Source organism: Tachypleus tridentatus, chromosome 10 (genome assembly GCF_004210375.1).
Source record: "Tachypleus tridentatus isolate NWPU-2018 chromosome 10, ASM421037v1, whole genome shotgun sequence".
NCBI classification, from domain to species: domain Eukaryota; kingdom Metazoa; phylum Arthropoda; class Merostomata; order Xiphosura; family Limulidae; genus Tachypleus; species Tachypleus tridentatus.
The window spans coordinates 160,060,028-160,086,572 of NC_134834.1; the positions used below are offsets into that span (position 1 = coordinate 160,060,028).

At 35.2% G+C, this 26,545-nt stretch overlaps 1 protein-coding gene across 1 annotated transcript in view; it reads right to left on the minus strand.

The window, feature by feature from the left end:
* The window catches only part of LOC143230770 (uncharacterized), a 228,158-nt gene that overhangs the window by 78,472 nt on the left and 123,141 nt on the right, over nucleotides 1-26,545 (minus strand). The gene's annotated exons all lie outside the window — the stretch shown is intronic.

Here is a 26,545-nt window from a genome sequence, read left to right on the forward strand (position 1 = left end):
TTTGATACCAGGTGGTTAGGGCATTCGATTCGTAATTCGAGGGTGGCGGGTTCCAATACTGGCCATACCAAACATGATCGCCCTTCAGCCGTAAGGGCGTTATTATGTGACGAACAATCCTACTATTCGTTGGTAAAAGAGTAGCCCAAGAGTTTGCGGTGGGTGATGATGACTAGCTGTTTTTCCTCTAGTACTACACTGCTAAATTAGAAACGGCTAGCGCAGATAGCCCTCGTGTAGCTCTGTGAGAAATTCAAAACAAACTATGAACACAACACAGATATCCTGTTGCGCAGTCTCGTCGTTAACAAAAACAAAAATATCAATCTAGAAAAATAGGCAACTACAATATTTCATTAAATCTTCGGGCTTTTAAAATTTCATTACTGAATTTCTCAGTTATCTTAGATATCACCCTACGTTGTTAACACAGTCAAACTGCATCCGTTTGACTACAGCGACAACCCAAGTAGAACGAACTTAACAAACAAAATATGGTACTGATATTTGATGTACCATCCCGTAGATGGCAGTAAACAGAAAAAAAATCGATGGTAAAAACATGATTGTTTTTTGGTAACACGAATGATTTTTTCTCAAGTTAGTTTCATTTTCTGGTATCAAAGAACCGCCATACATACTACATCCTATACTTCTGTAACATATCTTGTTCACATAAGTCTGGTTTTTAAAACAAAGGGTCTGGAAACATTACGAACCTTGGGAAATATGTTATTTTAATTCTAAGAATGCGTTACTACTTATGAGGTATTGTATACAGGACATGATTGATAACGTTATTATTTCTCAACTTGTAAACAGCCTGTTTCGGTACTAGTTTCAGTTTGTATCTAAAAGAATAAAACAAAGTTAGATGAATTAAAGGTTACGAGAAGGACTGAATTATGATAACGCATACCATCCTAAAAGTATAAAACGGAAATAACCACTTCAAATGCATATATTTATTTTTGGTTTCTACAATTTCAAACGTTAACGGTACTGTGTTTAATTACGTTCATGGTTACGTTTGATTTGTAGGTAACTTTCTACCATCCTGGTAATAAATATTCGTTTGACGAAAAATAAAGATACTCATGACAACATCTACTGTTTTGTTTTTTTATTTCAAGCTATATGACTCAGCCATATAAAGAAAGTTGATACTTTGAACTTGGATTGAACTCAACAAGACATTGGCTTCATATACTTAAATATTTAAGAAGAACTTCATATTATGGTTGTTATAGGAACTATTCCAAGTAGATTAACAGTTCATACTTGAGATATACCTCACCGCAAGCTGAAACAACGAAAGTTTGTAATTTTTCTACCGCTGTATAAATGAGCTTTCTCCGTGTGTTTACGTAAACTGTATTGGTAGAAAAAAATATACGCAAGGGTTATTTGCCTTAGCCATCCCTACTTTTGAACTCGCAAACTAGCAGGCAGTTAAAAGAATGCACAACAACTCTTAGGCTATTCTAATCAAATAGTGGGATTGGCCGTCACTCAAAAAATCACAAACGGCTCCATAGTGCGAAACGCAATTGTCTTGCAACGGACGCAAACCATGGATTGTAGGATCGACAACCAGCACACTAACAACAACGTCACGCCCAAACAAAAAAAAACAAACTGATTGATTGTTTTGAATTTCGCGCAAAGCTACACGAGGGCTATCTGCGCTAGCCGTCTCTAATTTAGCAATATAAGACTAGCGGGAAGGCAACTACTCATCACCACCCACCGCCAATTCTTTGGCTACTCGTTTACCAACGAATAGTGGGATTGACGGTAACATTATAACGCCCCCACGGTTGAAAGGGCGAGCATGTTTGGTGTGACGGGGATTCGAACTCGCGACACTCAGGTTATGCTCTGCCTACATTAAATAGTATCATGTAATAATAATAAAATGTTACTAGTGTGCTCATAAGTAGAAAGAATAAGATATCTCAGCAGAATGTTGAAACTAATACAAAAAGTGCGTGGTTAAATCTGTTTGCCTATATCCTGCCACTTGTTATTTGTCTTCTATTCAGATACGTCCATTTTTATTATTTACAAAATACACCTTGTGATTTTTTATAAATATTTTCTTTAATTTTCATTGAGTGCTTTTATAAAACTATATAAATATATATGTATGGGCTCTTATGTGTACAGGAAAAGAATCAGTATCGAATAACACCCTAAATGGTATAAACATGTTTGTTTGTTTTTCTTTTTCAGGACTTAACAATTAAGACTTGAGATTCATCAAAGAATACGAAGTAACGGATGTAACTTGAACTTCGGAAAAAGGGGTAAAAATGAGCCATTGTACTCTTTTACTTGTACTTCAATGTATTACCAACTTTCACACACACAAAAAAACAGAGAAAAGGACGTGGTTGTTGAATCTCTTCTTGAGTTCGACGATTCACCATCAACATCAAAATTCTTTTTTTACAGAAATTTCATCAGTGTATTTTGTCTAATTACATTATTTTCTCTATAAATTTCCAGAATTATCGCCCACATGCGAAAATAATGTTTAGATTAAGACACTAATTAGAATAAAACTTTCCTTGTAAGTCACGATAAAGCTGCTAATGAGTATCGCATCGCTAAATGATTCTACGAAAATTAAAATTATGAAACACTCTTTGAATATGTTATGTTCTGTGTCCTTAAAGCAAATTTAATTAGTTGGTATTCTAACCCACGTAGGGCTCAGATTGGCCCTTTGAAAGACCTCTTGATTTTGGAGCATTCTAGCTAGGTTCGAATCCAGACAGCACTACAGAAATTTACCCCGCACTTTAAGCTGTGGGTGTACAACAAAAGTGGCAGTCAATCACTTTTCGTGGGTGATAGTGCGATAATGATTGACTTCCTTCTCTCTCTGGTCAGTAGTTCAAAATTAGGAACTGCGCTATCATTAGTTCGACTAATTTTATCCATTGTATCAGAAACTATGACTACGTCTCGGCAGAAGTTAAGGGTAGCCAATGTAACAAAGGTTGTTGCTGTTTTGAATTAAGCACAAAGCTACACAATGGGCTATCTGTGCTCTGCCCACCACGGTTATCGAAACCCGGTTTTTAGCGTTGTAAGTCCGCAGACATACCGCTGAGTCACTGGGGGGGGCAATAACAAAGGTATTAGCTTGGTACAACTCGTGAGGCTTCAGAGTAACTAACCTGTAACATCAGACCATGAATAACTCAAATAGCTCTAAGTAACTGATATGTAACATCAAATTCCGAATAATCAATCGATGAATAACGAAATGAGGGGGGACATAATGTGAAAGGAATTTTGTTTGAAGGGAGAAAGCACAACACCTAAGTTGGAACTTAACGAGGAATGTTTTGTGGTATTACCAACTTCGAAATCCATAACTCTCTCACAGGGCCAACCAGCGCCCGCTTTAGGATAAAAGAAGAGAGTATCTGTGAGACACGCGCAAAACATCTGATTGTTACATATCACATAAACCTTCCACAGAGTAATTGGTCATGATATATTTTAGAAGAAATCACACGTTCAATCATTCTAGGAAATCCTGGATAATAATTTACAGTCAAAGACGCTGCCAACATTAAGATTTTATTTAAACAGACGGTTTAAATGATCTGAAGTAAAATTCTACACCAACAATTCAGTGAGTACTGGCCTCACGTCTTGGTCGTTATGTTGTTCTATCGTATCTTTTGCAGCAGATAGCCTGATGGAGCTTTGCTATAAGAAAAAAACACAGACACAAAAACACATCGTATCTTTTGTAGGACTGCTAAAACCAGCAATTCCAATGGCAACAACACGCTAAGTACCTTGACTTCTTTGGCAAACTTTAAGATGGATTTCGCATTTAATTAAACCTCATGTATGGCACTGATAGCCACTCAGATCGAAAAGGATGATAACCCAACCTTGTCTGTGCTTATGTCCTAAGCACATGTGTATAACAGACACACTCAACAGACCAAATTTATCTTGTAGCTGTTGTTTGATACTGCGATCTTACGTTCCCATAAAAACGCTCTTAATGTCGTGTTTCAGACAAACAAAGATAAAAATTCAAGCAATATAAATAGCATAATTATGGTGTTTTGAGTCTTTAACAGCAGATCTAAGCATGTAAATTGTGTATCGCATAACACGTATCATTAGAAATGTAACGTGAACTGATAACATACGTTCACAAATGACAAAATAAATACAAGCTACGTTAAGGTTGTGTCCTCGTATTCAGCACGTACACACATAAGAATTTATCTCTGTAATAATAAAGTCGAAAGAAGCTTACCAATACTTCTCCTTTTATATAATAATTGCATTTCTCTAGTAAAATGTAATGTTTTATGCTTAAATAATACGATAGTCAAAGGGAAATTCCCAACAAGTTGTTGGTTACAAAGCACACTGCTGTTCTTATAAGCAAGTGCTTAAGTTATGTTTACGTCATTCTCTAATTTAACGAGGTCCTGGAATAGATTTTTAGACAGTGTTGGCTCCTGATTGGAAGTTCAGGGCAAAGGTTTATGCTGTTGTGCTAAGGAACGTTGATTGGACTTTTACGGATTTAGGTTGATAAGATTTTAAAACGCGTACTAGCCTAGAACACAAACCACAATTTATAAGCTATAAAGCTTTAAGTATATAGTAATAATATCTCGAAGAGTTCCTTACATCTTCCAAAGGATTTGGCGGTTTCTTCGTCCTTCTTTACCAGATGTTACGTTCAATCTCTTTATCTTACAAATATACACCAACGAGCACATTATTACAGTACAATGAACCACAAACACTACAGCTTCCGAAAAAAACAAAGTGGTCATTGTACTACACTTAAAAGTGTATAAATAATAGAATAGAAATGCGAATGATTTCAAAATATCCAACGCACGCAAACAATATAATACTGAAGTTAATTCATAAAAGTTATACCATGGTATCGAGTTTTTTCTCGATCACGGAAAATATAAATACAAAACAAGGATTCAATGTGGTACGAAATATTCCACTTAATCGTGCACTTCAAAAGAAAATAAACGTTATATCTTAACAAACATTAGCTTTACTCACTGGAACAATACAGATTTTTAGTAATGAATATTATTTCTAACGATTTCCCATTATTAACGGCATGGCCAGATGGATTAAGGCACTCGACTCGTAATCTGAGGATTGCGGATTCGAATTCCCGTGATACCAAACATGTTTGCACTTTCAGCCGTGAGGGCGTTATAATGTGACGGTCAATCCCACTATTCCTTGGTAAAGGGTATACAAAGAGTTGGCGGTGGGTGGTAATGACTAGCTGTCTTCCCTCTAATCTTACACTGTTAGATTAGGGACGGCTAGCGCAGATACGCCTCGCGTAGGAGTAGCTTTGCGCGAAATTCAAAATAACAAACAAACCTATTATTAAAATGCTTTGGAAATATCAAAGACGATTCCCAAAGAATCCAATAATATATCAGAAAGGGGATTGGTAAGCGGAAGGTCGAAAGACTGTTCCATTATTAGAAAAATACTTCTTTTTTAAAATAAAATTTTAAATATCATGCACATCACTTAAATTCTTATTCGGAAACAAACTCCCTTTCCACCCTGTGAGGCTGGCTACGCCCCTGAATGGCCCTTACTTCAAAGTAAGTCCGCTTCAACAGTGGTAACCAGAATTTTAAACATACAAACTATAAATAATTATAGAAATATTTGAGAAAGCAAACAGGCAGACTCACATACTGATAAACAGTGAGGTTTAAAAGTTTCTATAACTTTAATTTCTCAAACTATCTTTTTTTTTTTGTTTGCTTCTTTGAGTTCCTGACTTCACAGCTGGGGCCACAAGTTTTCCAAAACATTCGAACGGCTGACTTAATCATTAATCAGGATAATGTAAATAACAGGTGAAATAAGTTACTGAAGAATGTCTTACTCGGATACTTCTCATATTTATAAATAATGGTTAAAAATGAAACATTTATTATTAGATACTTCGAGTTTGTTTGGAATTAAGCACAAAGCTACACAATAATGCTCTGCCCACTACGTGTATCGAAACCCTGTTTTAACGCAGACATACCGTTGTACTACTAGAGGGCAATATTTAAAGAAATAATAAACTTTAATGTTAGGTACTCATACCTTAAGTTTACGTTTAAGAACAACACGTGAAAGTCAAGAACGCATTAACTCATTTAACAAAAAATTACAAACCAGTATACGTCCATCTCAAACACGCTTTTTAAAATCACTAACCTCCTCTACAAAACTTTTCAAATCAATAAGTATCCCACGTAGTCTACCAAAACGTTTCTAAGTTCTTTCACAAAACTTTCTAAAGCAGTAAGTACCCCAAACAAGCTATCAAAAGGTCTCTAAGCTCTTCCACAAAACTCTTCAATCAATTAAGTACCATAAACATGTTAAGAAGAAATCTCTTAACGCTTTCACAAACGTTTAAAGTAAGCAAGCATCATAAACAGGCTACAAAGAAATCTCTAAACGTTTTCACAAAAATTTTCAAACCAGTAAGTACCTCAAACAAGCAACTAAAAAGTCATATGCTATTTCATAAAATTGTGCGAGAGTGTCCCAAATAGATTTTCAAAAAATGTAAAAGCACACACAACAAAACTAAACACCATACAGAAGGCTCTCAACTTAAGCTATTTCCAACATAATACTACATTTTTATCTTGCACCAGAATTACATATTTCGATGAAAAAATAAACATAAATTCAGAACAAAAGTGCTCTTAGAAACAGGTAAAATAATGACGGGTGTATTGTCCGAAATTACGAGAAACAAATATGGTTATTAGCATTCCTAACTTCTGTGGAAGAACTTATACCGTGAAGTCTCGTAGAATCAAGAATTCACGTACGTTATGATTCCATCAGAGTTGTGGAGGGTGAAAAATCTGTCACTTCTGAATATTTGTACTTTAAAAAGAACAACTACGGAAAGAGCCAAAAAGAAAAATTAGTTTTAATACTTGAATTTAAAAAAAAAACACTGACACTACAAAAAGTATCATGCACATAATAGGATTAACTGTCGTCCTCAGCCATCAATCAGAAGTCAACACTAACTAAAGTCACAGCAGAAGCAGTCACTTCCAGTCCACCTGCATGTTGTGTTGTGTTGGAATTCTCACCGATGAAACAATAAATTTAAAAATACCACTTTAAGTGTCTACATCGGTGTTAAACAAAACAAAAACCCCACTCAGCACAGTTTCCAACCATAGCAGTCATGACCAAAATACACCTCCTCATTTATCTTAATACTTAATGGATAGCACCTAATCCCCTGGGTAGTTAACAGCTATGTCTGCCTTTTTATTGTATGTAATTCTACTTTATTTTTCTGTGTTTAAAGTTCAAGTGTTTCTTCACTTTATCACAACTTCGTTTTTCAGGTTTAATTTCTGGTTCCAACATAGCCATTGGGTAGAAAGCTTTCTCGGCGCCCGCCCAATGAAAGTAGTTTTTTCTCAGGGCACTCCCGTTTTCCTTCCACATCTAATTCCTTAGTATAGGATTTATTGACGCCCGCCGCCGACAGTCTAACAACATATATTATTATCATTATCGCCGACATCAGCATTAACCTTCCTCCAATGCCCAGCCAGACATTATTGACAACAACCTTCATTTAGCTCGAAAGTAATAATACTTGTATGTCGGAACAAAGTGAATTTGCTTAATTTTCAAACATTCCAGATATTGTGCAACAACTCCCAACCAAAAGAGAACAAGTTCACTTGTCACATGAAGCTCAAATCGTTGTCGAAGCCCCAGATAGAGGGAATAATAAGCTTATATTACATGAATGCAGATAAATGTTCAGTTAAAACTTACAATTGAATGAATAATACTATTAGTTCCAATACTGAAAGTTTCTACTGGATTTTTAAAAACATTATTGGATCTATAAAGTTGAAGCGTATCTGTCAATATAAATGCATGGGTTGTACATCCTGGACTCATAAGCTCTTTATCTTATTAACAGTTTTAAAAGCATAAGAAATTAAAACTAAGAGGGTGTACCAAACCAGACTACATTTAACACGACTTTATTCATTCATATACATAATGTAAATTGAATTGAAATTCTAAGAGGTCACATAAACCATCAAATTTCTCTAGAAGGTAAAGAGAAAAACTTTTCTTTTCTCCTAACTTCAAAATCTAGACTGACTTTTCATTACACTCTGAGGGCTAATGGTATCAAAATATTCTATAAATTCGGTCAATTTCAAAGTACTTTACAAAATTTCAGTGGTATTGATTAAACGTCAACTTTTCTTGAATAACCGTTTCACTTGCTTGAAAAAAAACGACCGTTATACACATATTCTCCATAGAAAATAAATGGCTTAATTTTAACTGAGATTAAAGCTAAGTTTGACCATCTTTGTGTTATAACTAAAAAACTTACGAAATAAGCCTTTGAAGGATAGTATTTAGCAAGGTTTTGATATTTATCAAAGAATCTCAACGTCCAGTTTACAGTTTTCATCGTTTTTTTTTCTTTTAGTTTGCAAATAGATTTAAAAATAAACTAACTGGGTATTTCACAGCCCTAACTAGTGCTAGTATTATATTCCTGCTAAACTGTACTGAAATAATCAATGAAACGTTTAGCAAACAAGCTGTGTGGCGTTCGTTATTTTACTTGTTTTAATTGAGAAATATCATATGCATTTCAAATATAAACCAGCCAAGTTTATGCATATTTTCTGTTTCGCAAATATTTGGGCGATTAGCTGTTGTTTTTGCATATTATATATTTTGTTAACATGAATGCAAGCGAATAAAAATCTGGAGTGTCATTCAGTCATTTCATCCATCTGCCTACCCGACTATTACACAAATATGTACAAACATCTCTGTAGATCGAAATTTCGACTTTCCTTGAAAACATTTAACACATTCTGGGAGAATGTCTTCTCTCAGATCGTCAGGAACTCCTGGGTAACTTCAATCTGCTGGCTTGACAGAGACAGATTGGAAAATTAGTGAGAAGCGTTCCACTGAGGCTAAAAGTTGTATTGAGTTCCTGAATTTATTGCACGGCCCCTCCTCCAATATCACAACGTGCTAACATCACCCTCCTGAGACCAAATCGATCCTTTGTTTCCGTTTTTCGGCAGATACGTCAAAGATTACTGTTGTTCACTGGACATAAGTTAATAGTAGTTCAGGTTTAATGGCGCTTGGAGTCAGAAGAAAAAAAAGAGTGAAAGAAAAACAAACAGATCTTTCAAGGCAGAAGTAAGTAGCGGAGCTTAGCCCATACTGACATACCAACAGCAGAACAAATAATCACTTCTCAAAACTATGACAGCTGACAAAAGTGTTAATAAAGAAATCTATAGTCTCGTAACGGATGGTTTTCGTGTTGTATACTAATTCTCCACCGTTTTGTCCCCAGTGGTTCATAAGTCTGAAGGCTTATAAACGCTAAAAATGGAGTTTCTATACTTGTGGTGGGCACAACACAGATAATAACAATAACAAACAAACAACTCTATTTTTTCTAATACAGTATAAAAGAAATGTTTTAAAATTCTAACAATTTAGAAATTTGATGGTAATAGTACCAAAATAATAATCCAACTACATTTAAAAAATATATATTTAAAAACAACGAAATCTGATAAGGAGGTGAAGGCTGTTGAAAAATAAGGTAATCCAATAACAATTTCTCAAATTATCTCATTATTTCCACATAACAAAATGCAAGTTAACTGTTTTTTTGTTTCGTTTTTACAAACTGTAAGATATTCATTAATCACTTTTAAACGCCTGATTTGTTGAACTGTTTGTATTCCACAAAGAAAATTAGTAAAGTCATCCAGTTTTTGATAGTTCTTTTTTTACACAGTTTTGTAACACGAAAAACGTAGAGATTTCTGATTACTCAGTGTGACGTAGTACCGAGTCTTCTCTGTGAACAGTATAAAAAACAACGTAGATACTTCGAGGCTTAAGAGTACCAAATGAATTACATGCATTCAGTTTGCAATTTTATCTATCTTAAAGACAAATGCGGAAAATCATACTTATTGTATTCTTATATAAACTCTGAGGTTATAAAAACATTGCGTAAGTGTACATCTTCGAATCTTGTTTGTGTTTTGTGTGTTTTTTCTTATAGCAAAGCTACATCGGGATATCTGCTTTGTCCACCGAGGGGAATCAAACCCCTGATTTTAGCGTTGTAAACCCCAAGACTTACCGTTGTCCCAGCGGGTGACTTCAAATCTTGATTTTTTAAGTTTTAAATTGAATAATTTTAAGAAATCCCAGATGCTGTTGTACTCACACAAAGTAAAACACTTCTAGCAGTTACTGTTTGTCACACAAGGTGAAACACTACCAGCACTTACTGTTTGTCGCACATTTTTCTCAACTTCAACACTTTACATTTCTCATACATACTCTCTCCACCTCATCAAAGAACACAGAATAACTGTAAAAACAAATAGTACATGTATTTCGTTAAGTTTAGTTAAGACATACTGTTAAATATTTCATGAACGTATGCACGTATGTTCCCAAAACTGAAAGGTTTTATAAAATAATCTTACAGTGTGTAACAATAAAATTCTGTGATAAGCTTGTCCTAAAAAGTGTTAGAAAATATGCTACATCGTACCTGAAGTGAAATAATAACGTCTAAAACAATCAGTGCCTTAAACCTAAATTACTTCAAACGGGTCATAAACTGCGGTACATTTAATATAAATTTCACTCTCTTTTTACCTAAAGGCTGCCTTTTAGGCTTCAACGATGTAGATGCGAGAGAAACCGCATTCCTATGTGTATCGCTATTCGTTTCGCTTTGGGCACTTTGTCAACGTTAAAACCAGTATCTAAAACACATATCCAGATTCTAGGTGCGTACTGGCATACCTGTCTAGTTTCTAATTATCAAATACCTGTAGTTGCTAATACTTAAGTACCTAATAATTAGATAACACGTTTAATTGCTAATAAATAAATATCTTTTCAGTTGGTAGTGTTGGCTTACCTGTCTACTTGCTAATAATTAGATACCTCTTCAATTGCTAATATTGGTATACCTGTATAGTGTCTCACAATTAGATATCTATTTAGTTGCTAATACTTATATATTTGTCTAATTAGTTGCTCTTACGGGTCTGTCTAGTTTGTCATTGTTACAGACCTGTCTCGTTAATTGTTCTTACAATCCTGTCTGGGCCCGGCCTGGCCAGGTGGTTAAGGGGCTCGACTCGTAATCCGAGGATCGCGGGTTCGAATTCCTGTCACACCAAACATGCTCGCCCTGTCAGCCTTGGATGCGTTATAAAGTCACGATCAATCCCAGTATTCGTTGGTAAAATAGTTGCCCAAGCGTTGGCGGTGGGTGGTGATGATTTACACTGTTAAGTGCAGATATCTTTAGTGTAGCTTTCAGCAAAATTCTAAACAAAATTAGAAACAGGTCAAAAGCTTTTCTTACAAAATTTCAAAACTGTTTGAGGCCGTGCGTTACTTTTTGGTTAATGTGCCGGAAATGATTCCGAGGGTGCAATGTTTCCATCCCATTGATACAAAACCGTACTCAGCCCTTCATATACTTTCAGTAGTGCACGTCCAGTAAGAAGTGTTCGAAAATACAAAATCATAGGACTGGATCATAACAAAAACGGTACTGAAATAAGTAAATATACAGGACTGTAAGTGTTCGAAAATACAAAATCATAGGACTGGATCATAACAAAAACGGTACTGAAATAAGTAAATATACAGGACTGTAAGAACAATTAATCAGACAGAACTGTCAGAGTAGATAACCTGATACGACTATAACAACAACTAACCAAACAGGATTGTAAGAACAATTAACAAAAAAAGACTATCAGAATAAACAACCATGTAGGAATGTAACAACAACGTACTAGACAAGATTGTAACAATAACTAATTAGACAGGATAGTTTGGTTTGGTTTGTTTTGAATTTCGCGCAAAGCTACACGAGGGCTATCTGCGCTAGCCGTCCCTACTTTAGTAGTATAAGACTAGAGAGAAGGCAGCTGGTCATCACCACCCACCGCCAACTCTTGGGCTGCTATTTTACCAAAGAATAATGGGATTGATCGTGACTTTATAACGCCACCAAGGCTGACAGGGCGAGCATGTTTGGTGTGACAGGAATTCGAACCCGCGATCCTCGGATTACGAGTCGAGCCCCTTAACCACCTGGCCAGGCCGGGCCCAGGCAGGATTGTAAGAACAATTAACGAGACAGGTCTGTAACAATAACAAACCAGACAGACCCGTAGGACCAACTAATTAGACAAATATATAAGTATTAGCAACTAAATAAGTATTTAATTGTGAAACACAAGACAGGTAGCCAACACTACCAAGTGAAATATATTTAATTATTAGCAATTAAACATGTTTTGTGCTCTTTATGCTGTATGCCATCACATTAAACACTAACAGTCATATATTAAAACAGACTTATTTGTGCTTATTTGTTTGTTTTTTATATGAAGACTTTGGTTTATCGAGTTACTTCTACACTAGCAGGAAAACCAACTGTGGTGATAAACAGGTAAGGGCACTTTGCAAGATGGGGACAAAGTTTAGCTGGACAAAAAATACACAATCGTATTGAATGGTCAACAACGAACGAAGACATTCCTTCTAGATATCCCCTTTCCATCAACTGAATAATTTATATTCTGGTATCGTGCCAAAAACGTTAACGATGTCCAAAACAATAAAACTACTCAAATACCAGAGAAACTTTATCGGATAGTTTTCTTCTCTCAGTGTTTATTGCCTACCATTTCTGGGAAAGAGTTACCGGTGCTGTTGCTACTTTCCACATACAAACTGAAAAATAAACTATATAGAATTTCTTATTAATTTATAAAGGCAGGTTCATATTATCGATTAATTTACATACTTTCCACATAAACACTGAAAAATAAGGCAAATTAATGAAGTGTTACTAGATGCGTTTTTGTTCTTATAGCAAAGCCACATCGAAATATCTTCTGAGTATACAAAGGGGAATCCAACCCATGAGTCGAGAGTTGTGAATCCGTTGACTTACCGCTGTGCCATCGAGGAGCAAGTATTACGGTTTTTCTTTTGTTACTTTCTAAGCAGTGTTTTTTACAGATAGAAGTTACACACAAAGAAACATACATTCCTCAAGGGAAGTGAAGCCCCAAATGAGTATGAAGCCCCAAATGAGTATTCCTGTTATATACCTCGTCTGAAGTTTTGTTGATTACTCCTGTATTTAATATCTACAACTAACTCTCGTCTCGTCTGAGTATAATCCTTACAATCTGACGCACTTATTGTGATAATAAAGCTTTATTTTAGTAACTATACAATAATTTCTCATGCATAAAATGAAACAGATATATTTACAAAGTCTTAAACTCACTGAGGTTATGAGGTCCTTCGTATGCTAATGAAACGTGTTATAAAGATAAGTGGTTCAATTGAACAAGCGGTTAAATTTCAACAAACGCTCGGCTATGTTTGGTCAAAACTTAGATGGACTTAGTAAAAAACAAACTATGCTATTTAGTACACAGAACATTCATAATTACATGTACATTTCCTAAAACGAGTCGCCCTTAGTTACATTGGAACTGACATACACCTACTTTACTTGAAGGTGAACTAATTCATATGTCGTTCCGAGCTTCTTCAATCAACAAGTTAAAAGTTCTATGGCAACTCTGATTACGAATCATACACCTGTAATATAATATGATCCAATTGCACTGCACTTTGGCTTTTATTCAACGTCTTCCATCCAAAGCTGTCGTTTCTCGATTTGAGCACAGCTGTAATTCTTTTTATTTCTTCTACCATCTATATCCGTTCGTGAAAAAAAAAAAAAAACATAATACAAAGCTTTAGGATCGAAACTTATGTTAAACTGCTTTGTTTTTCAATGAGGTGAATTCAAATATTTTTATGACGTTACAGTTTAAAAGTTAACTGGATAAACAATTATGAAAAGTCACTGTTTGGTTTGTTTGTTTTGAATTTCGCGCAAAGCTGCACGAGTGCTATCTTCTCTAGTCATCCCTAATTTAGCAGTGTAAGACTAGAGATAAAGGTGCTAGTCATCAACACTCACCGCTAACTCTTGGGCTACTCTTTTACCAACGAATAATGGGATTGGCGTCACATTATAACGCTCCCACGGCTGAATAAACGAGCACGTTTGATGCGATGGGGATTTGAACCCGCGACTCTCAGATTATGAGTCGAGTGCCATGCCGGGCCTAAAGTCACCGTCACTGTTGTTGATTGCACTTCGTGCAAAGCTACTTTATATCTTCCTGCGCTAATCACTCCTAATTTTGAAGTGATAGACTAAAGGGAAGGAAGTTAGAAAACAACACGCACCATCATCTCGTGGGATACTCTAATCTTATAGTGTGATTTGACCATCACCAACCGTCCTTAAGTGCAGAACGCGATTTTTTGTTTCTTGTCAGTAACAGGGCGCCAACCAAGAAACTTCAGATCCGCAGTCCGGCACATCAACCACTAGACCACGCTCAGCACAGAGATCATTATTTCACGTAAAAAGATATAGACACGTAGTCTTCTTCATTGTCTTAATCTTAAGATAACAAATTATCTTTTGATACTATAGTACAACAATCATTATAAATAAATAATGCTTTTTACATGAAAATATAACTGTCACAAATGAATCACAGATATTTTAAAAACTTACAGTGGTAAACTCGTGCTTTGAATTTCCCCGCGTTTGCATTTTATAAAGCAGTTAAGATCTAGTAAAATATACATGCCATCTCCTGCATTTTAATTAGTTAAAATAATTTTAAAAATCTACTATCGCTATTTGGAGTTCTGGTCAAATGAAACTGTCATATTAACTTTTTTATAGAATCTTATCACAGGCAAGAAAAGCTGTCTGTATATGGAGATTTGCACGTGCCTGGAACATTCACGTGTTGAGACGAGGCTATTACAATATGCTCATTTTCCTTTTCTTTCGCGTTTCAGGTTTCAAACACAGTTCACCAGGCTATGAGACAGTTTTAACAATTCCCACTTACTGGGGTAAAAGGAAGAAAGACGACTAACCGACAGGAATATTTTCGTCACAATCACAGTCCTAAATCCAAATTTAGGAGAGGGAAGACTTAACGTACATATATGAAAATGAGAGCGTCATGTGCCAATAAAGAAGTCAGGAGAGATTTTTTTCAATAAACATTTAAAAAAGAATTATGATTACAACTATTTTGCTTATTTTAGAGCGAAATATTTCTGTATCATAAACCACTTGCAATGCCAGATTAAATAGTTTAAGGCCCTGTGCACTCTGTAATTAAGGCAGACAGAGCATATGATATTTACAGCCTGTAAAAGTCACAACGGCCCAGCATGGCCAAGCGTGTTAAGGCGTGCGACTCGTACTCTGAGGGTCGCGGGTTCGCATCCCGGTCGCGCCAAACATGCTCGCACTTTCAGCTGTGGGGGCGTTATAATGTTACGATCAATCCCACTATTCGTTGGTAAAAGAGTAGCCCAAGAGTTGGCGGTGAGTGGTGATGACTAGCTGCCTTCCCTCTAGTCTTACACTGCTAAATTAGGGACGGCTAGTACAGATAGCCCTCGAATAACTTTGTGCGAAATTCAAAACAAAACCAAAAAATCAGAACAATTTAATATATTATTATTAATACAACACAGAACCACCTCCCACAGTGTAAAGGTTTTGTTATTATAATTTAATGTTGAATATAATTGTGGTCACAGTAAAACAGTGGAAAGTTAATGATGTTTACGTGTATTAATGTTTTAAGCTAGTTGTGCTCATCATATATGTTTAATAATTTTAAAGTTTATGCCGTAATAATAATGAACTTGAATTTTCAAGACGTAATATTTACGTGACGCGTAGAGATCAGATTTAAAAATAATGGAAAAAGGAAAACCAAGACCAACTGTATTTCAAACTCGTTTTTAATTTCCTGAAACCAAGGTCTCCAAGAAGGTATGGTGGGAACACTTTTATCTTTTGTGTGTACAAGGATGTGTAATTATTCTGAAACAAAATCTAGGAAATCAAACAATAATTCATGCTTCAGATCTAGTATAATGACCCCAAGTTTACTACAACTAGGTTTAGTGTATCTTACAATATCCCGAATCAACAAAATACGTCTAGGTTTAGAGTAACGTAAAATGATCCCAAATCTACTAAGTCTAGCTCTAGTGTATTATATAATTATTAGCCTGTGCCTAGTGTAAACAATCATGATTCCAAATCTACTAAGTCTAGCTCTAGTGTATTATATAATTAGTAGCCTGTGTTTAGTATCAAAAATCTACTAAGTCTAGAATGATCCCAATCATGATCTACTAAGTCTAGCTCTAGTGCATTATATAATTATTAGCCTGTGCCTAGTGTAAACAATCATGATTCCAAATCTACTAAGTCTAGCTCTAGTGTATTATATAATTGGTAGCCTGTGTTTAGTATCAAATAGAATGATCCCTAGTCTACTAAGTCTAGCTCTAGTGTATTACATAATTATTAGCCTGTGCCTAGTGTAAACAATCATGATTCCAAATCTACTAAGTCTAGCTCTAGTGTATTATATAATTAGTAGCCTGTGTTTAGTATCAAATAGAATGATCCCAAGTCTACTAAGTCTAGCTCTAGTGCATCATATAATAAACTTGAGTCTACTACTTCTACATCTGGTTTATCATATATTGAACAATTTCCTTCTACATCTACATCTTGGTATCGTGCATTAAGCAATGACACCAGATTTTTATATAATATAATATAATGATTTTGGTCTCAGGTTTGACACGCTGTATACTAATACTGGGTAAAAAACAATGCATGTGAATGATTCTTGGACTAACTCTGGTATACCGTGTAACAAAGTTAGTTCTAGCCACAGGTGTGGAATATTATCGTGTAATGATTGTGGGCCTAATTCTGTTATATTGTGTAACAAACGTGTGTCTAGCTATGTCTGGAATATTAGCGTGTAATGATTCTGGGCGTAAGTCTGATGTATCGGGTAAAGATTCAGCATTTGAACCTTATATATATATTGCATATTCACTCTGTGTCTAGGCGTTGTATGTCGTGTATTGAATCTAGATGTTGTATATTATGTACTGATCCTGAGTCTTGGTGTTGTACATCGTGTAATGATTCTATGTCTAAATGTTGTACATTCTATATCGATTCTGGCTCTAGATGTCGGACGTCGTGTATTAATTCTGGATCTAGGTTTGGTATGTGTGTAATATTACTAGGTCTGGTATGTGTGTAATATTACTAGGTCTGGTATGTGTGTAATATTACTAGGTCTGGTATGTGTGTAATATTACTAGGTCTGGTATGTGTGTAATATTACTAGGTTTGGTATGTGTGTAATATTACTAGGTTTGGTATGTGTGTAATATTACTAGGTCTGGTATGTGTGTAATATTACTAGGTTTGGTATGTGTGTAATATTACTAGGTTTGGTATGTGTGTAATATTACTAGGTCTGATATGTGTGTAATATTACTAGGTCTGGTATGTGTGTAATATTACTAGGTCTGGTATGTGTGTAATATTACTAGGTCAGGTGTGTGTGTAATATTACTAGGTCTGGTATGTATATACTAGGTCTGGTATGTGTGTAATATTACTAGGTCTGGTATGTGTGTAATATTACTAGGTCTGGTATGTGTGTAATATTACTAGGTCTGGTATGTGTGTAATATTACTAGGTCTGGTATGTGTGTAATATTACTAGGTTTGGTATGTGTGTAATATTACTAGGTCTGGTATGTGTGTAATATTACTAGGTCTGGTATGTGTGTAATATTACTAGGTCTGGTATGTGTGTAATATTACTAGGTCTGGTATGTGTGTAATATTACTAGGTCTGGTATGTGTGTAATATTACTAGGTTTGGTATGTGTGTAATATTACTAGGTCTGGTATGTGTGTAATATTACTAGGTTTGGTATGTGTGTAATATTACTAGGTCTGGTATGTGTGTAATATTACTAGGTCTGGTATGTGTGTAATATTACTAGGTTTGGTATGTGTGTAATATTACTAGGTCTGGTATGTGTGTAATATTACTAGGTCTGGTATGTGTGTAATATTACTAGGTCTGGTATGTGTGTAATATTACTAGGTCTGGTATGTGTATTACTAGTAATATTACTAGGTTTGGTATGTGTGTGTATATTACTAGGTCTAGTATGTGTGTAATATTACTAGGTCTGGTATGTGTGTAATATTACTAGGTCTGGTATGTGTGTAATATTACTAGGTCTGGTATGTGTGTAATATTACTAGGTCTGGTATTTCTACTTTTATTTTTGTTCCTTGACACAGATATTCTAGATATTGGTCCTGCGTGTATTGTAACAAACTGTTCTAGTATCCGCTTCTGATTTTTCAGTAAAAGACTTCTTTCAATAATAACAATAGAAAGCAAATCTATTGATGTAATTTTTTCCTATTATAAAATACGCAAGTAATAATTAACGCACATAAAATACAAAGAAACGACCATAATATTCGATATTATCATCAATTTTTTATCAAATTAAGCCACCTACTCAGATTTGTTAATGAAATTAACATTGAATTATAGTTGTGTTTCTTATTAGCACATAGGACTCTACGCACTACAAGCGTTTCGCCACCCTTTACGGATTCATAGATGGCCAGGTGTGTTAAGGCGTTCGACTCGCAATCCGAGGGTTGCGGGTTCGCATCCCTATTGCACTAAACATGCTCGCCCTTTCAGCCGTGGGGGCGTTATAATGTAACGGTCAATCCCACTATTCGTTGGAAAAAGAGTAGTCCAAGAGTTGGCGGTAGGTGGTAATGACTAGTTGCCTTCCCTCTAGTCTTACACTGCAAAATTAGGGACGGCTAGAGCAGATAGCCCTCGAGTAGTTTTGCGCAAAATTCAAAAAACAAAACAAACAAACGAATTTAGTCATCACGAAAACAAACAACGCCTGCGGTTCACTTCAGGTTATCAATGCTTTGTAGTTTGATATTTCATGCATATTTTTAATATACGCATATATAATTTTTACTTGGTGACACAGGGTTTGAATAAGTCTGCACGCGAATTAAAATAAAACTCCGAAATCGAATACTTAATCATTTACTAGGACTCACAGATCAACTGTGATCACCCGAGGTTATATGTTTTCATACTCAGTATGTGCATGTGTAACACGAACTTCAGTAGCCTCAAAACTTTAAAATAAGAAAAGTTTGATTCAGAAGAGAAGATATTCCTATTTCCATGTTTTGAAATATACGGTTTTTATTGTCCAAAAATCCCTAGTTACCATTGCGCTACACTAAAATTGAAAAAAAAAGTATGAACTTTTAATTACTTTTGTATCAATAAAAGTAATGTGTCCGCTAGATGTCTCTCTACACATCTTCATCTTTACTGAGCATTATCTATAAATTAGATCCATGAACAAAAACGTTAACAAACAAATATGAAACAGGGGCTTTGACATTGTGCATATCGATGCACGTGACTTGCCCCATAAAACCACCGAGAAACTTGTTTAGCTGAATATTTTTGACGTTAGCTAAAGAAAAGCACTTATAGAAGCTGTATTTAAACAACCTATCTCAAGGTACTTCCGTTTCACTTTGTCGCACGAAACACACCCAAAGATTTATCACCTAGGTTATATTCACGAAAGAATAAAGGGAAATCGCACGTGACAAACGTTACTGACATCAAAATGATCATCTGATTTTAATAAATAAGTCAGGAACATAAATATAAATATAATTATAAATTATATAAATATAAATTAATTAATTCCGTAATAAATACAATGCTTTTAGTCAATATAAATGACACATACTGAATCTTGTGGTGAAGAAATTTAAAACTCATAGGAACATGAAAATATCTAAAACATTTACCAGCTTTGATACCGTAAATCGTTTTATAATATTTCTATTTTAGAAATGTCAGTAATTTAACGTGTTAAATGTTTGGATGTTAAAGACAAAAATTAAAAAAAAGTTTGGTCTTAGAAATAAATTTAAAAAGGGTTTTAAGTAGAATTTGATAAAAGGAAATAATTATCCGACATTTTCGTGACTCGTTAATTATGTACCACAAGTATGTACCATTGAAAATAGTCTTTTCGTTATATTCAATCTATAACCTCCTAAATAATATTCAAGGAAAGATAGCAACAGGATGAAAAGCACTTTTCGTTTATGGTAACCTTGAACCTTTGATATTAACTTGAAGGTCATAAACACTGGCCCCTATGCCTAATATGAACTTATAGAAAAGAAAATGAAAGCTAGTAAATGTTCTGTAAAGATTTACGTTCTGTAAATGAAGGAAAACAATGACCACGTGTGTTACTCAGTGCTCAATACTCACAATGGAATAATTTATTTCTAGTGAAGCTGGGCTGTTAATTACTTACAAACCGATGATTAAGTGCTTTATTTAACGCCGAAAACTTAACGGCGAAACATTTTAGTATCTATAAATCTTTACATTGTAGCAGGTGACTTTGTAACAACGTAGTTACAGGGATAATTACTCAACGTTAAACGTTGTAATTCTGAAATTACAAACGTTTTAGTTTGTTAACCTGAAGATGACCCAAAGAGGTCGAAACGTTGTTCTCTACTTTATTTTAATAAAGGTCTGAATACCCATACCAGCCGTCTCGAGATACATTTTTTACTTCAAGTGGGTTTATCGTTAATTGTCATACTGTGTTGAAATATGTTCAAAACTGTGAATTTACAAAATGTCCCACGATCCAATGAGGGTTAACAAACTTACATTCAACTTCCTTCGCTAATTCATCCGTCAAGACTACTAAGGTTTTTAAACATACGTCTAATAAATAGGCCTGCGTATTGCAATATTGAATATAGTCGTATGAATTCACCTGACACAATATTCAAAATGAATAAATGATTGAAAAACATCTGGTGAACTCACTCCTTTTCTATGTAAAAAAAACACATAACAAAATTTCCCGCCATGGCCAAGCGTGTTAAGGCGTTCGACTCGTAATCCGAGGGTCGTGGGTTCGAATCCTCGTTATACCAAACATGTTCGCGATTTCACCGAAGTAGGCGTTATAATGTGACGGTCAATACACAAACGTTTATCAAAGTAACGTAATTTACATTGTGTTATAATAATGAATACGTACGTTACTAGAAGTAATATTACTGAACGCAATAACGGATTTAGCTTTTACAAAGCTAATTTATTCCTTGTTATAATAAGAATAGATGATGAGAACAAAATGAACTGTATTTTCAATAAGATTTCTTTTCTGCAAGACCCGCCAGTCCGTAACCGAGGTGACGTTTTATTTGTTCGTTGTTTTGAATTTTGCGCAAAGCTAGATCAAAGCTATCTGCGTTAGCCATCCATAATTTAGCAGTGTACAAACAGGTGGAAGGAAGCTAGTCATCACCACACACCGTCAACTGTTGTACTATTATTTTGCCAACGAATAGTAGGATTGATCGTAACATTATAATGTTCCCACGGTTGAAAGGGCGAGCGTGTTTGGTATGACGTTGATTCGAACACTCGATCCTCACTCAGAGTACGAGTCGAGCGCCCTAACCACTTGGCCTTGCCAGAAAAATTACAACGTAATTGTTTTATTTCCAGTAAAAGTTCCATTCACTGAATGAATTTTTGTTAAACTTTCTGTTGGTTGACTAATTCAATCTTACTTGTTAGTAAAAAAACACGTTCCGGGCTGTTGGGAATAAGAGTGAGCAATTTAAATGGAATAACAAAATGTGGACATGCTTTCAAAACCATATTTTAATTATAGTTTATATTTAACACCAAAGGATTTTCAAAATTATTCTTCCAGTTTTGTATAAATTCATGGTTAAAACGTCACATTATGGAAATGTATCAAAGATATCGTTTGGTCTTTAGTTTCTATTTTAATAGCAGATATAATTATAATAAAGTCAGTCAGCTTGTTGTGTGTTGAAGGGCAATCTGCACACAGCCGTCTCCATAATTACACGGGCAGTCAACAGTTCCTACCACCAAAGTTTGTGCTACTCTTGTTCAATAATATAGTTTGTAATTGGGTGTTGTTGTTTGTTTGTTGTTGTTTTTTTTTTTTGGGGGGGCAATGGCATGTGAGCATTGCACCCTCTAATTCACAGTCCGTGCACGTTAATAATTACGTCACGCCCGGAGCTGAATAGATTTCCTGATATCATTACGACTAACACTCCAAATCACAGAAATTAGAGCTTGATAACTAGCTTACAGAAAGAATTAGGCTTAACTAGTTTGTAATATTCATTGCCACTGAAATTAAGTGTATGTATTTGGAATGTTAATATGGCTGAAGGATTAATCACCCTTGATATTTACTGGAGGCATAATATCATTTTATCACAGGCCCAGGTCATATATTTTATTACTCTGTAATTAGCAAAAGGTCAGGAAAAAGATTAGAAATTTCTCCATGTACATCATGCTCAACCTTTACTGAAAAGAGGATTATAAATTTCACAGGCAAACAAGGCCACAGATTTTGGTGCTAAATATCGGATAAGGTTACGCATTTACAAGCATTAAACTTGCCACTTTTATTGCTTTTCACGTGATTATACAATAGGACCAGTTATAGTATTGCTACTTTTAACCTGAACAGCATGGGTTAAATACGGTCTAGGTGTAGCCGTCCTTAATTTTGTGCTAGAGACCACAGGGAGGACAATGGGAGAGCAGCACTTGCCGCAACAAGGGTTTTGTCGCTTTCTAGGAATTGCAAAAACAGATTGACAGTCGTTCTTATCACGCACCTTCAGCGTCTTCAGTAACAAGGTGGCTCGAGCCTGGAACTTTTCGATCCGAAACCCAGAAGGGTTCTGTAGAAGGAAGACATTGAGTTGATCATGTTAAAGTATCCAATCAACATTGCAGTTTGCTGGAATATTTCGGCCACTGACAGATTTTGGACATTGGTATTAATATACTCATTTGTCTGTCTAATACAGAGACATGGCAGTTATGGTATCTTTATGTTGATTAATCCTTAAAAGAAAATGGCGGCTTCTGTTAATTCATTTATTATCCTAATAGAAAAAAATATGTTATTTCCACGACCTTTGAAAACAAATAATTGATAGAATTACGAAAAGCGTTTAAATGCTCCAATCACATTGTCGCTTTTAACATTGATTTTAGGTTTGCATTTTACACTTTGTGCATCGAAACTGCTTAGGGTTGCTATTAGAATGTAGCAAAATAATTACGTTAGCAAAGTCAACTGCGTAAGCAGTTACTATTTTCAATGTATAGTGAGCTTAAAATTGTCCAAGAAAATTCGTTTTAGCGTAAAGCTGCACGATGGGCTTTGTTTCTCTGTTTGTTTTTTGAATTTCGCGCAAAGCTACTCGAAGGCTATCTGCGCTAACCGTCCATAATTTAGCAGTGCAAGACTAGAGGGAAGGCAGCTAGTCATCACCACCCACCGCCAACTCTTGGACTCTTTTATCAACGAATAGTGGGATTGACCATCACATTATAACGCCCCCACGGCTGAAAGGACAAGCATGTTTGGTGCAACGGGGATTCGAACACGCGAGCCTCAGATTACGAGTCGAGCGCAGTAACCACCTGGCCAGGCCTGGCCTCACGATGACCTATCGAACCCCAAATTTTAGAGTTAAAAACGTCAAATGTATCGCTGAGCCACCGAGGAAAACCTACCAATAAGAAAAATGCAAAAACTTTAGTTTGTTCGTTTTATAGTTTTTATATGCATCTGAATAAATAACATATTATTTAATATGTTGAAAGAAATTTCCGTTTGGTTCCTAAGCAAAATACTTCATTTGTTAAACCAGAAGATGTATGGAACTTTGAGTAAATATCTGAACTAAAGATAGCGTGTCAAATGTTTGCCAAAGGCTTAAAAAAAGGAACTTCCTTACCTATAAAGCGAATCCATGGGTAGGGTTAACTACTACAGTGTATTAAAGGTGGAGGGGTCAAGATTAAAACAACAGGAACGTGCTAATATAGAAATACCAGCAAATCTTATGGCAAGCACGTGGGTTCAACAACGTTTAAGTGCTAATTCGGTTAGTAGTACAAAGGTTAGTCAACGTATAAGGCCACTGGCCTTTATTGTGTTGATTTTAGATGGCAGTAAATCGCCTAAGCCTCAGGTATCTTGAAAGAAATGTTAACATAACAAGTGTTTGTTATTTACTTAAGAAAGATGTTACATAAAGCAGTCAATGCACGAATACAACTTGAAATGGAAGTAAATAAGCCTAGCTTAGCATACGAAAACAAACTATTAAATTTAAGCAACTATATGCTCTTTGGTTTCTTTTTTATGATCAGAAAAATCTGGCCAAGAATTACAGCAAACTCAAATGGTACATATTTCAAATGCTCGTCTTAGTTAATGAAGTGATATCTAAACGAAACTCATAATCGCCCTCCATCATTGTTCAGAGGACCATTCAAATACGTATTCTATTCGGAAAGTATTAAGAATTAGGCATAAGTATATCTGACACAGAATGGTTAATCGAACAAAAAGTAACCAGTTCGCAACACCCAATGGTAAAGTATGTTCTTTATACAGGTATAAGATAAGTAAACAAGCAAGAATATTTTTTTAAAAAATATGAATTTTAAAATAAGTAAAGATCCTGCCACAAATAAGTAGAGATCCTGCTACAAAAAAATAATAAATTAAGAATTAAAACCACAAACACAAATTTACTGTAGGACAAAGTAAAGAGTAAACTCTATAAATTAGTAAATGTAATTTTAATACTTGTAAAAGCTGTAGCTATCGTGGATATCAAACAAGTGAAGCTTTGAAGTCCATCCAACTGGTATCACTTCACTTGTTTGTGTAATTTTTATTGCAGCATTTATTTTGTTTTGGATACTTCTTAGAGCAATTATACAAACAACTAAAGATCCAAACCCTCCCTTAATGTTTTCTAGTTATAATAATGCATTAGCAATCAAATTACTTATTGTTCGCGAATATACATCTTATATTGCTCAATAATACTGTGGTCACAGAATGTCTATTGATTACTACAAATAATTAAATGCTAACTGCTGACAAGTCTGGTTTTACACTTATCAACCCATAGAACTAAACGAAAACTGATAATACTGTTGTTGTTTGAATTAAGCACAAAGCTACACAATGGGCTATCTGGACTCTGCCCACCACGGGTATCAAAACCCGGTTTTTAGCGTTGTAAGTCCACAGACATACCGCTGAGCCACCAGAGGCGCTGATAATACACAGACATGTTAAAACATGTAAATAAAAGTATGATCGATTATTATTGTTTTTCTTTCTGTTGTTCTGATATGCTACATTTGCAAACAATCCAAAAAAAAAAAGGAAAATTATTGGAGATCTGTGATACGTGTATGTGTGTTTGTTTGTGTACTTTAATGGTTCAGTTCAAACAATTTTACAGTACACTTCCTGTGTGTTTCGCCAGCTTGAGCATTATGTTTTATAAAAACTTAGAAATACACGCAAAGTGTGGTGCAATGTAGCTGAATGTGAAACTTTGACTTATGACTATGCTTGTCTGTCTGTTGTTAAATAGTACAGTTAAGCTTCATATATAAATTAGGAGCATAGATCGGGAGACTGTACAATAACACATTGCTATAAGAACTGTCGAGATACAAGGCCACGTTAAAGATGTGGGTTTTTTTTTCATACTTAGGTAACAGAGCAGAATTGCCGCACTAATGTGACCAGAAGAAGTACATATACCCGAGTACCAGAAATGAATGTCCACACTATGACGACCAAGGTACACAGCCATACTCTAATACTAGGACTACACCCGGGATGACCTATTCACAGTTATACTCTAGTACTAGGACTAGATAGCTACACCGGGGCGACCCAGTCAGAGTCATACTCTGGTAAATGTGTTCCTTATATACAACTTTAGCATACATTATCTGAACAAGGGTTGACTGGTTGGTTTGGCATTTTATGGCGCAAAGCAACTTGGCTATCTGCGCCCTGAACAAGGGTTTAGGCCTAAACGTTAAATCAAATTAAAGTTTCCTATATTTTATTACAGTCGTATCTTGTGTAGTTTTTTTTTTTTCAAAATCTCCATACTCTAGTAAATACGACCCAGGTCAGAACCATACTCTGGTACCAGGACCACTTGGGGTCCAAGTATGACCAAAATCATTAACAGTATACTCGTATGAAGGAAAAGCAAATAGTATAATCATTGACAAGTATTAAATATCATTAAGGAAAATTTAAATATGAAACCAACTGTAAGCTCAAACACCCATATAACAAGGTGTACATATGTGTGTGTATTGATATAAAAGTTAAAGCACAGTTAAACATTACACAACTATCTTGCGTGTTAAATTTACAGAATGATTTTGTGGATTCATCAAAACAACTGAAA